Here is a 13,571-nt window from a genome sequence, read left to right as displayed (position 1 = left end):
AAAATACTTGAAAGTATTGTTTCTAGTTTGATTTTGGATCAACAGAAATAGAACAAATGTATCCCCTACAGCTAACCCTTAAGCTAAGGATTTCTTAGAGCAGAGGTTCTCAAACTTAATTGTACATCAGAATCACCTGGAGCGTTTGTTAAAGTACAGATTTCTGGGCCCATCTCCAGAGTTCCTCATTCAGTACATTTAGGGAACAACCTGAGGTTTTGCATTTCTAAGTATTTCCAGTATAATGCTGATCCTGCTGGGCTGGGGATGACTCTTGAGAGCTGTTGTCTTAGTGAACAAAATTCAATGTTTGTTAAGGAAAGAATTTTGAAAATTTAGTAAGTTTTTCTCTCTGTGTATATTATGTCTATATACATATACATATATATAGTAATTACTTGAAAGATGTATGAAATTGTTACTATGTCATTTACTATATAGTTGAAAAGGTAACTCTTACCAAATAAAATAAGTACATATACTTAGAAAGTTTAACATTCATGTAACATTTCTAATTAAGTTGCCAAATATTCCAAAGGAATATGTTCTTTTATTTTATAACCATGGCATTCTTCTTGCCAAGAATTCATTTTTTTTTCAAAACAACTAGTTACTCATTCTTATATTGTCTGACAGGTAATCCATATGATTACTACTCATTTAAGGGAGGAGGATTTCTTGGGTGTTCTTCTTTATGTCACCAACCTCAAGGGAAAGCTCTGCTAAAAAATAAGCAAACAAATCTCTTCTTGCTTCTGATTTGTGTGTGTGTGTATGCCATTACTTTTAATGAGGTCTAATCATTTTTATGATAAAGTATAATTGTGAAGTATTTTAAGCTATGTGATATCAAATTTTTAATAAGTATTAGTTGCACAGTAATAGTAAATAATTTAAAGAAGGGGAAGGCCAATCAAAACAAAAGTGAACTTGTATTTTGTAAATAAGTTTTTCTAAGTTTTCTAAGTGCATAAAGTAAAAAGCAGGACAACTTTTACCAGATTCCTTTGTTCTTCCCTCTGTTGTAAAATCATATATCTAGGTTCTGACTCTCCAGTTTTATCATATGTGGTATTTTTATGACACACTGTTTAAGAATGTGGGAAGCCTTTTCCATTTTTTTGTGAGTGTATATGTATATGCTTCTGGGTGAGATTTTGTCTGTATAGCTCTGCTTTATAATAGCTTTATTTTACTTCACTATATTATAGCCTCCTTCTTTCTTTCTTTCTATTTTTTCTCCCTTTTACTCTGAGCCGTGTGGACGAAAGGTTCTTGGTGCTCCAGCCAGGCATCAGGGCCGTGCCTCTGAGGTGGGAGAGCCAACTTCAGGACACTGGTCCACAAGAGACCTCCCAGCTCCACGTAATACCAAACGGCGAAAATCTCTCAGAGATCTCCATCTCAACATCAAGACCCAGCTTCACTCAACGAACAGCAAGCTACAGTGCTGGACACCCTATGCCAAACAACTAGCAAGACAGGAACACAGCCCCATCCATTAGCAGAGAGGCTGCCTAAAATCATAATAAGGCCACAGACACCCCAAAATACACCACCAGACGTGGACGTGCCCACCAGAAAGACAAGATCCAGCCTCATCCACCAGAACTCAGGCACTAGTTCCCTCCACCAGGAAGCCTACACAACCCACTGAACCAACCTTAGCCACTGGGGACAGATACCAAAAACAACGGGAACTACGAACCTGCAGCCTGTGAAAAGGAGACCCCAAACACAGTAAGATAAGCAAAATGAGATGACAGAAAAACACACAGCAGATGAAGGAGCAGGGTCAAAACACTCCAGATTTAACAAATGAAGAGGAAATAGGTAGTCTACCTGAAAAAGAATTCAGAATACTGATAGTAAGGATGATCCAAAATCTTGGAAATAGAATAGACAAAATGCAAGAAACATTTAACAAGGACGTAGAAGAACTAAAGAGGAACGAAGCAATGATGAAAAACACAATAAATGAAATTAAAAATACTCTAGATGGGATCAATAGCAGAATAACTGAGGCAGAAGAAAGGATAAGTGACCTGGAAGATAAAATGGTGGAAATAACTACTGCAGAGCAGGATAAAGAAAAAAGAATGAAAAGAACTGAGGACAGTCTCAGAGACCTCTGGGACAACATTAAATGCACCAACATTCGAATTATAGGGGTCCCAGTAGAAGAAGAGAAAAAGAAAGGGACTGAGAAAATATTTGAAGAGATTATAGTTGAAAACTTCCCTAATATGGGAAAGGAAATAGTTAATCAAGTCCTGGAAGCACAGAGAGTCCCATACAGGATAAACCCAAGGAGAAACACGCCAAGACACATGTTAATCAAACTGTCAAAAATTAAATATAAGGAAAAATATTAAAGGCAGCAAAGGAAAAACAGCAAATAACACACAAGGGAATCCCCATGAGGTTAACATCTGATCTTTCAGCAGAAACTCTGCAAGCCAGAAGGGAGTGGCAGGATATACTTAAAGTGATGAAGGAGAAAAACCTACAACCAAGATTACTCTACCCAGCAAGGATCTCATTCAGATGTGATGGAGAAATTAAAACCTTTACAGACAAGCAAAAGCTGAGAGAGTTCAGCACCACCAAACCAGCTTTACAACAAATGCTAAGGGAACTTCTCTAGGCAAGAAACACAAGAGAAGGAAAACACCTACAATAACAAACCCAAAACATTTAAGAAAATGGGAATAGGAACATACATATCGATAATTACCTTGAATGTAAATGGATTAAATGCTCCCACCAAAAGACACAGGCTGGCTGAATGGATACAAAAACAAGACCCATATATATGCTGTCTACAAGAGACCCACTTCAGACCTAGAGACACATATAGACTGAAAGTGAGGGGATGGAAAAAGATATTCCATGCAAATGGAAATCAAAAGAAAGCTGGAGTAGCAATTCTCATATCAGACAAAATAGACTTTAAAATAAAGACTATTACAAGAGACAAAGAAGGACACTATATAATGATCAAGTGATCGATCCAAGAGGAAGGTATAACAATTGTAAATATTTATGCACCCAACATAGGAGCACCTCAATACATAAGGCAAATACTAACAGCCATAAAAGGGGAAATCGACAGCAACACAATCATAGTAAGGGACTTTAACACCCCACTTTCACCAATGGACAGATCATCCAAAATGAAAATAAATAAAGAAACACAAACTTTAAATGATATATTAAACAAGATGGACTTAATTGATATTTATAGGACATTCCACCCAAAAACAACAGAATACACATTTTTCTCAAGTGCTCATGGAACATTCTCCAGGATAGATCATATCTTGGGTCACAAATCAAGCCTTGGTAAATTTAAGAAAATTGAAATCGTATCAAGTATCTTTTCCGACCACAACGCTATGAGACTAGATATCAATTACAGGTAGAGATCTGTAAAAAATACAAACACATGGAGGCTACACAATACACTGCTTAATAACGAAGTGATCACTGAAGAAATCAAAGGGAAAATCAAAAAATACCTAGAAACAAATGACAATGGAGATACGACGACCCAAAACCTATGGGACGCAGCAAAAGCAGTGCTAAGAGGGAAGTTTATAGCAATACAAGCCTACCTCAAGAAACATCTCGAATAAACAACCTAACCTTGCACCTAAAGCAATTAGAGAAAGAAGAACAAAAAAACCCCAAAGCCAGCAGAAGGAAAGAAATCATAAAGATTAGGTCAGAAATAAATGAAAAAGAAATGAAGGAAACAATAGCAAAAATCAATGAAACTAAAAGCTGGTTCTTTGAGAAGATAAACAAAATTGATAAACCATTAGCCAGACTCATCAAGAGAAAAAGGGAGAAGACTCAAATCAATAGAATTAGAAATGAAAAAGGAGAAGTAACCACTGACACTGCAGAAATACAAAAGATCATGAGAGATTACTACAAGCAACTCTATGCCAATAAAATGGACAACCTGGAAGAAATGGACAGATTCTTAGAAATGCACAAACTGCCAAGACTGAACCAGGAAGAAATAGAAAATATGAACAGACCAATCACAAGCACTGAAATTGAAACTGTGATTAAAAACCTTCCAACAAACAAAAGCCCAGGACCAGATGGCTTCACAGGTGAATTCTATCAAACATTAAGAGAAGAGCTAACACCTATCCTTCTCAAACTCTTCCAAAATATTGCAGAGGGAGGAACACTCCCCAACTCATTCTACGAGGCCACCATCACCCTGATACCAAAACCAGACAAAGATGTCACAAAGAAAGAACACTACAGGCCAATATCACTGATGAACATAGATGCAAAAATCCTCAACAAAATACTAGCAAACTGAATCCAACAGCACATTAAAAGGATCATACACCATGATCAAGTGGGGTTTATCCCAGGAATGCAAGGATTCTTCAATATACGCTAATCAATCAATGTGATACACCATATTAACAAATTGAAGGAGAAAAACCATATGATCATCTCAATAGATGCAGAGAAAGCTTTCGACAGAATTCAACACCCATTTATGATAAAAGCCCTGCAGAAAGTAGGCATAGAGGGAACTTTCCTCAACATAGTAAAGGCCATATATGACAAACCCACAGCCAACATTGCCCTCAATGGTGAAAAACTGAAACCATTTCCACTAAGATCAGGAACAAGACAAGGTTGCCCACTCTCACCACTATTATTCAACATAGTTTTGGAAGTGTTAGCCACAGCAATCAGAGAAGACAAAGAAATAAAAGGAATCCAAATCGGAAAAGAAGAAGTAAAGCTGTCACTATTTGCAGATGACATGATACTATACATAGAGAATCCTAAAGATGCTACCAGAAAACTCCTAGAGCTAATCAATGAATTTGGTAAAGTAGCAGGATACAAAATTAATGCACAGAAATCTCTTGCATTACTATACACTAATGACGAAAAATCTGAAAGTGAAATTAAGAAAACACTCCCGTTTACCATTGCAACAAAAAGAATAAAATATCTAGGAATAAACCTACCTAAGGAGACAAAAGACCTGTATGCAGAAAATTATAAGACACTGATGAAAGAAATTAAAGATGATACAAATAGATGGAGAGATATACCATGTTCCTGGATTGGAAGAATCAACATTGTGAAAATGACTCTACTACCCAAAGCAATCTACAGATTCAATGCAATCCCTATCAAACTACCACTGGCATTTTTCACAGAACTAGAACAAAAAATTTCACAATTTGTATGGAAACACAAAAGACCCCGAATAGCCAAAGCAATCTTGAGAACGAAAAATGGAGCTGGGGGAATCAGGCTCCCTGACTTCAGACTATATTACAAAGGTACAGTAATCAAGACAGTTTGGTACTGGCACAAAAACAGAAATATAGATCAATGGAACAGGATAGAAAGCCCAGAGATAAACCCACACACATATGGTCACCTTATCTTTGATAAAGGAGGCAAGCATATACAGTGGAGAAAAGACAGCCTCTTCAATAAGTGGTGCTGGGAAAATTGGACAGGTACATGTAAAAGTATGAAATTAGAACACTCCCTGACAGCATGCACAAAAATAAACTCAAAATGGATTAAAGACCTAAATGTAAGGCCAGACACTATGAAACTCTTAGAGGAAAACATAGGCAGAACACTCTATGACATACATCACAGCAAGATTCTTTTTGACCCAGCTCCCAGAGAAATGGAAATAAGAACACAAATAAACAAATGGGACCTAATGAAACTTAAAAGCTTTTGCACAGCAAAGGAAACCATAAACAAGACCAAAAGACAACCCTCAGAATGGGAGAAAATATTTGCAAATGAAGCAACTGACAAAGGATTAATCTCCAAGATTTACAAGCAGCTAATGCAGCTCAATAACAAAAAAACGAACAACCCAATCCAAAAATGGGCGGAAGACCTAAATAGACATTTCTCCAAAGAAGATATACAGATTGCCAACAGACACATGAAAGAATGCTCAACATCATTAATCATTAGAGAAATGCAAATCAAAACTACAATGAGATATCATCTCACACCGATCAGAATGGCCATCATCAAAAAATCTAGAAACAATAAATGCTGGAGAGGGTGTGGAGGAAAGGGAACACTCTTGCACTGTTGGTGGGAATGTAAATTGATACAGCCACTATGGAGAACAGTATGGAGGTTCCTGAAAAAACTACAAATAGAACTACCATACGACCCAGCAATCCCACTACTGGGCATATACCCTGAGAAAACCATAGTTCAAAAAGAGTCATGTACCAAAATGTTCATTGCAGCTCTATTTACAATAGCCAGGACATGGAAGCAACCTAAATGTCCATCGACAGATGAATGGATAAAGAAGATGTGGCACATATATACAATGGAATATTACTCAGCCATAAAAAGAAATGAAATGGAGGTATTTGTAATGAGGTGGATGGAGTTAGAGTCTGTCATACAGAGTGAAGTAAGTCAGAAAGAGAAAAACAAATACAGTATGCTAACACATATATACGGAATCTAAGGAAAAAAAAAAAAAAGCCATGAAGAACCTAGTGGCAAGATGGGAATAAAGACACAGACCTACTAGAGAATGGACTTGAGGATATGGGGAGGGGGTGGGGTGAGATGTGACAGGGTAAGAGAGTGTCATGGACATATATACACTACCAAACGTAAAATAGATAGCTAGTGGGAAGCAGCCACATAGCACAGGGAGATCAGCTCGGTGCTTTGTGACCACCTAGAGGGGTGGGATGGGGAGGGTGGAAGGGAGGGAGATGCAAGAGGGAAGAGATATGGGAACATATTGTATGTGTATAACTGATTCACTTTGTTATAAAGCAGAAGCTAACACACCATTGCAAGGCAATTATACTTCAATAAAGATGTTTAAAAAATAAATAAATAAATAAATAAATAAATAAATAAATAAATAAATAAATATAAGGGAAAAAAAAAAAAAGAATGTGGGAAGGAAATAGGTTTTGAAGGGTAAAAAACTGGGAGCAACAGAAATACAAAATTGAACCAGTAATTATTTTATTACATTTTCTTTTCTTACTGAAAATATGGATGTGTGTTATTTAAGCAATCACTTCCTTAAGAGAAAGGATTGATTTATCACTCTTTGTTAATTTATATAGTGTCCCAGGATATAAAATAATGTAGAGCTTCTCATTTGGTCAAATTGTGGAACAAAACTTGGAATTCTGCCAAATGATCAGGCAGATAGTATTCCAGATCAGGTGGGACACCAGGCTTCTGACACCATGAGACCACAGTGTCACTGGCTTTAAAAAACACATCTGTGCAGCCCATTTAACTAATGGTAGTCATTTTTGTTTCCTTCTTAGTTTTTGGCACTGTCTTATTTTACTGTACAGGTCGTAGACCTCCACATCTGGAACTGATCTAGTTTTTTTTTTTAATTGAAATAGTGCTAAGTTCATATCCATGCCTCAGAGTTTCATGGGAGTTGGTATTTTGAGGATTATTAGCCAAACCACTCTTCTAATAGCGTTTTGATTTCATCCATCCTTAGGGAATTATGCATAAGTGCTAAATAATTAAATTCAGTCATATTATCAGATATAAAAAATATATAAAATTATGTCATTTTTGCTTCAGAAATCCAAATATGACCAGGGTTTGTTTTCCTGTCTCTGTCCTTTTTGGACAAAATCCTCGATGAAGCCTGTGTAAGCCTTGATAAGTAAGGGTAATAATTCCCTCTTTTTAGGATTTTTGTTATGATTAAATAAGCATGTTTTACCATTATTATTTTATTTATATTATTAATACAGCCTTGATTCTCACCTATAAATATTTTTATGGCTTTCAGATGATGTGTAAGTACTCAAAGTGGAAGATAAATTTCTTAGAAAATTAATGAGAAAGTAAAGTTTTACTAATTCTAAATATTGGATATATCTAATCTAGCATTTTCCACACTGAGGAAATAGATGCTCTCCTACAATACTGGTGTATATTTGTAACATATTTTTGATTTTTGATACTCAATTCTAATAACAACTATAATTATTTACATGTGTATTTATGTAAATAAGCCTCACATTTTCTAGATTAGTTTTCCAACAATATTTTCCAAATTTTAGTTTTTGTGAAGACTTGTTGAAGACTTGTTCTAAGTTGAGAATCCATAATTCAGTTTAACTTTTACCTCTCAAAATATGTGATGACTTTCCTTCAGAGTACAGCAAGGAGAATTCGAGAGCATTTATACAACCATGGGATTTATAACTAGAAGAAACTTTAGTATTCTTTAATAGGTAAAATATTGTTTTACAGAGAGTATTATTTTATACATAAGAAAACTGAGGCTCCAGTATTAGTTAATTAATATTCACTGACACTGTGGACAGGTGTGAGGTATTACTTTTATACCCACAGTCTTTCACAGGATTTCCAATTCTCTTCCCTTTGTTCAAGGGGATGTAAAAGTGTCCAGGACAATTGTGTTGTCCATAGGTCCATGCATGAAGTGAGCGGAGGGGGTCATGCACAAGGGCAGCTCATCCATAACATCCCTAACACTACACTTCTAGGTCTCACGTGTTCACAATTTCTCTCTCTTTTTTATTTTTAATATCGTTTTCACTCCTGTTTAGAATTAGCATGGTCTTCCTTTTTCTTTTACTGGACCTTGTACAGAATAGAGTATTCTGATTCACATTACGTGTAGTGTGTCTCTCTCTCTTTCATACATATGCTTGAGGGTGATGCTTCTCAATACCGTGCTGTCACACAAGTTTCCAAAAAGTAACCCAGTACAACAGACAACAGCTTACAATGCTCTGGAACCATTTTATGGGCCACAGTGTAATTTGTTCAGAATTTAAAAGTGATACCAATGAAAGATTTTTCTTATTCCCTCTAATTCACATTTACAGGACATAAGAAGCTAATACAATACTGAAATACTAAGTGGTACAAAGGAACTACAAGAATACTATAAAGCTCAAGCCACTGTCTGTATCTCTGTCATTTAGCAGTTAATATAGCAAAACTATAAATAAATTGTATGCACACCATACAATTTTTTTTAAAATAAATATATTTTATTCTTTGCCAGGAGACTCCATGGAAAAAGGTAAACAGTATATGAACATAGAAAGCATTGTTAAACAATTTCAATGTACAAACAGAGCCAGTGAAAGTACATCACAGACTTGCTAATACATCAAAAAAAAAATTTTTTTTTCTACTAGTGCTTAAATGAGAACTAAGAAACTGACACTTGGATCTGTTAACCACTCCACCCCGGCCTCCACTCTGTTCATAGTGATTGATTGAACCAGGCCAGAGGACGCAGATTCTCTGCTGGTGACTTTGGGAGGCAACGCAAAACCCCCCAGTATCAAGCAGGAATCAGGAAGGATACAGAGTTACACGGTGCATACAATTATCTTATACTTAATCTTATCTTACCATTAACTTAGATAATTATATAACTTTACTGAATAAGTGCTTTTTAAATGAAATATAGTTGATTTACAATATTGTGTTAGTTTCAGATGTACAACGAAGTGATTCAGTTATATATATATATTTTTTTCAGATTATTTTCCAATATAGGTTATAACAAGATATTGGATATTGTTCCCTGTGTTACACAGTAAGTCCTTGTTGCTTAGCTATTTTATATAGAGTTGTGTATCTGTTAATCCCATATTCCTAATTTATTCCTCCCCACCTTCCCTTCCTCTTAGGTAAAAATAAGTTTGTTTTCTAGGTCTGTGAGTCTGTTTCTGTTTTGTAAATATATTCCCTTATATTATTCCTTAGACTTCACATATAAATGATATCATAAAATATTTGTCTCTGTCTGACTTACTTCACTCAGTATGATAATTTCCAGGTCCATCCATGTTGCTGCAAGTGGCCATATTTCATTCTTTTTTATGGCTGAGTAATATTCCACTGGCCATCTGTATGTCTTCTGTGGAGAAATGTCAGTTTAGGTCTTCTGCCTGTTTTTTTTTTTTTTTTAAGATTTATTTATTGATTGATTGATTGATTGTTATGTTGGGTCTTCGTTTCTGTGCTAGGGCTTTCTCTAGTTGCGGCAAGTGGGGGCCACTCTTCATCGCGGTGCGCGGGCCTCTCACTATCGTGGCCTCTCTTGTTGCGGAGCACAGGCTCCAGACGCGCAGGCTCAGCAGTTGTGGCTCACGGGCCCAGTTGCTCCGCGGCATGTGGGATCTTCCCAGACCAGGGCTCGAACCCGTGTCCCCTGCATTGGCAGGCAGATTCTCAACCACTGCGCCACCAGGGAAGCCCTTCTGCCTGTTTTTTGATTGAGTTTTTTGTTGTTGTTTTATTGAGTTGTATGAGCTGTCTGTATATTTTGGATATTAACCCCTTGTCAGTCGCATCATATGCAAATAGTTTCCACCATTCTATAGGTTGTCTTTTCATCTTGTTGATGGTTTCCTTTGCGGTGCAAAAGATTTTAAGTTTGATTAGGTCCCATTTGTTTATTTTTGCTTTTATTTATTTTGCATTGGGAGACTGATCTAAGAAAGTATTGCTACCATTTATGTCAGAGAATGTTTTGACTTTCTGTCTGATGTTCTGGTTGGATGATTTCCATTATTCTATCTTCCACATCCCTTATTTGTTCTTCTGCATTATTTAGTCTGCTACTCATTGCTTTTAGCTTGGTTTTTATTTTGGCAATTGAGTTGTCTAATTTTGATTGGTTCCTCTTTATAGTTTCTACTTCCTTTTTACAGTGATCTGCATTTCTATTGATAATCTTTCTTAATTCCTTTAACATTTTTATTACCTCCTTTTTGAATGGGGTCTAGTAGACTGGAGAGATCTGTTTCATTGTTTGTTCTTTCAGGGGATTTCTCTTGTTCCTTTAATTGGGAGTAGTTCCTCTGCTTTTTCATTTTACTCAAGTTTCTCTGCCTCTGTGTATTTAGGAGAAACAGTTATATACTGTGGTCATGAAGGGCTGTTTTTATGTGGGAGAGTCACTGTGTAGACTGTGTGAGTCCATTATTTTTGGTGCCAGGGCTGTTTTGGGTATGGATGCCTGCCACAACTTTCCTCAGAGTGTGCTGGCTATTATTGCCTTGACAGGGGGTGTGTTTGGTTTTGTAGTGATAAGATCCTGCACTGGAAGTTGGGTGGGGCCTCCTCTTTGATCTGTGGCTGTCACAACCCTGTCAGGGGCAGGTCTGCTCCCCAGTTGTTGGAGTAGAAGCCCTGAGATTTGGGTTCAATAAAACTCTGTTGCCCTTAGTGTGTGCTCTGTGCCTAAAGAGGTGAGTGCTGAAGCAAGTGAGGCCTGTGTGGTCACAGTGAACCTGTGTGCCACCCGTGCTGGTGTCCTTGGTTTTTCTCAGAAGTAGCCCAAGGTCACATCCCTTTCTCCATTGTGTTCATCCCAGACCTAGTGTTAGGCTGGTGCAGGGGGCAGGAGTGCTGTGGCTGCAGGAATCAAAGTGGTTGTACCACTGCCTAGAACCTGACCTGCCTCTGTGGTAGGCCTCTCGTAGGGCCTGTCCGCCCCAGATCCAGCTCCAAGATGCAGTGTGATATAGGTGGGAATGGAATGCTCCTGCTGGGAAAGGAACCATTCCATACTCCTCCCCAGGGGCTGTCCTCCAGGGACATGCTATTCTGTGATGCCACCCACCACCTGATGTGCAGGCTAACAAACTCTGCTGCTGCTGGGCCTACCCCCTGGACACACCCCTGCTGTGGGAGAGTTAATAATCACTCTGCCCCTGCCCTCAAGCTCACAAAGCTTGCAGCCTCTGGAGCCACACCCCACCATGGCATGCTGACAATGGGGCTCCCATGGCATACCCACACCCTGCCCTGCACATGCTAATATTGGAACTCCTATGGCATACCCGCACCCCGCCCTGCATGCACTTTGGCAGCCCAGACCACACACCAGGCCCTTCAGGCTGTCTGTGTGCAGCTAGACTTAGTCCTCTACCAGGGTCCATCCACTGAAGCCCTAGTTTCAGTGCCTAGGCACTGCACGTACTAGCAGCCCCACCTGGCGCACATTTCGGGCTGGGAAGGGCAGGGATGTGAAAGCCATCAGCTCCTGTCTCTCTCTGCCCTGATTGCTAGGCAGGCAGATACCATGCCCCTTCAACTCTCTGTCTGTCCTAGTGAACCTCCCAGCCAGCAAAGGGGGTTCCCAGGGCAAGGGAAACTTTCCTGTTTCACAGCTCCCTCCCAGGAGCACCAGTCCCATCCCAATGCCTTTTTTTTTTTTTCCATCTTGCCCAGTTACATGGGGCTCTTTCTTGCAGCTTTGATTATATAAGAGGTCTTCTGCCAGTTTTCAGTTGGTTTTTTGTGAGAATTGTTCCACATGTACAAACATGATGTGTTAGTAAAGGGAGGTGAGCTCCACATCCTTCTACTCCACCATCTTGATCTCCGCCTTTAACAGTTTTTTCCTACTGAATAATTTCTTGCACATTGAAATTACATCCATTTATGACAGCACTTATCGCAGCTTGAACGTAGGCAGGGCCTATGACTTGCTTCTAAAATAATAGAATATGAAAATGAGATGGGATATCTCTTCCTTGATTATGTTAGTTATATGAAAAAAGTCATAAGATGTCACTCTTAGCTGACTAGAGAGAGACTTTTCTCTATTGCTGGCTCGAGGAAGAAAGCTGCCAGTTTGTTTGTGAGCCCAGGGAAAGGTCCAGGTGGCAAGGAACTGCAGATGGCCTTCAGCTGACAGCCAGCAATAAAACAGACATTTCAGTCACACAGCAGCAAAGAAGTGAGTTATGTCAACAAACTGAAAGAGCTTGGGATCAGATTCAGCCACTCAAGGGTCCAGATGATAATTCAGCCTAGATAACATCTTAATTGATACCTTGTGAGACCCTGAGCAGAGGACCCAGCTAAACTATGCCTAGACTCCTTACAGAAATTGTGAGATAGTAAATGTATGTTGTTTTAAGCTGCTAAGTTTGTGGTAATTAATTACAGAGCAACAGAAAAGTAATACAATCAGCAAAGTCAAATTGCTATCATTTGAGCTTGCTTTACCATTTTCTAAAGTGCTGTCTCATAAACAGTCGCAATTGGATTTGTGATTTTTTTAATTAATAAAAATATTTTATTTTTCTGGATTTGAGGTCTTTGTGGTATTTATCAATTTTCTTAAATTTTAAATTTGTTAAATGTGTATTTCTTTTATAAGTCTTAAGCAGTATTCACTTTCATACCTAATTTTGTACTGTTTTTCTTAAGGAAGGCTTGCAAAATCCTACCTGCTTTGACCCTTCAAAACCTGGATTCACCCTGAGCACTGATCATACTCTCTAGTCCTCGGACAATCTTGCACACCGACTGCAAGCTCCTTAAGCTGGCACAGATAGACTAATTCCTCTCCCTGGCTGATCAGGAGTCCTGCCTACATCACTAGGCAAAACTGGCTGAACCAACAAAGGGACAGATTGGAAAGCCTTACTGACTTTAAATAGCCAGAGGAAGTGCCCTTCTCCCTGCCAGGGCTGAGACTCAGCTCACTTTCCCAGAGACACCACATAGTAGGGGAC

At 38.3% G+C, this 13,571-nt stretch overlaps 1 pseudogene; it reads left to right on the top strand.

The window, feature by feature from the left end:
- The window catches only part of LOC137765834 (phospholipid scramblase 4-like), a 33,313-nt pseudogene extending 20,021 nt beyond the window's left edge, over nucleotides 1–13,292 (top strand).
- Nucleotides 13,293–13,571: the final 279 nt, after the last annotated feature.

The sequence above is a fragment of the Eschrichtius robustus genome, chromosome 6 (assembly GCF_028021215.1).
Source record: "Eschrichtius robustus isolate mEscRob2 chromosome 6, mEscRob2.pri, whole genome shotgun sequence".
Classification (NCBI taxonomy): Eukaryota; Metazoa; Chordata; class Mammalia; order Artiodactyla; family Eschrichtiidae; genus Eschrichtius; species Eschrichtius robustus.
This window is presented reverse-complemented; position numbering and strand designations above follow the sequence as displayed.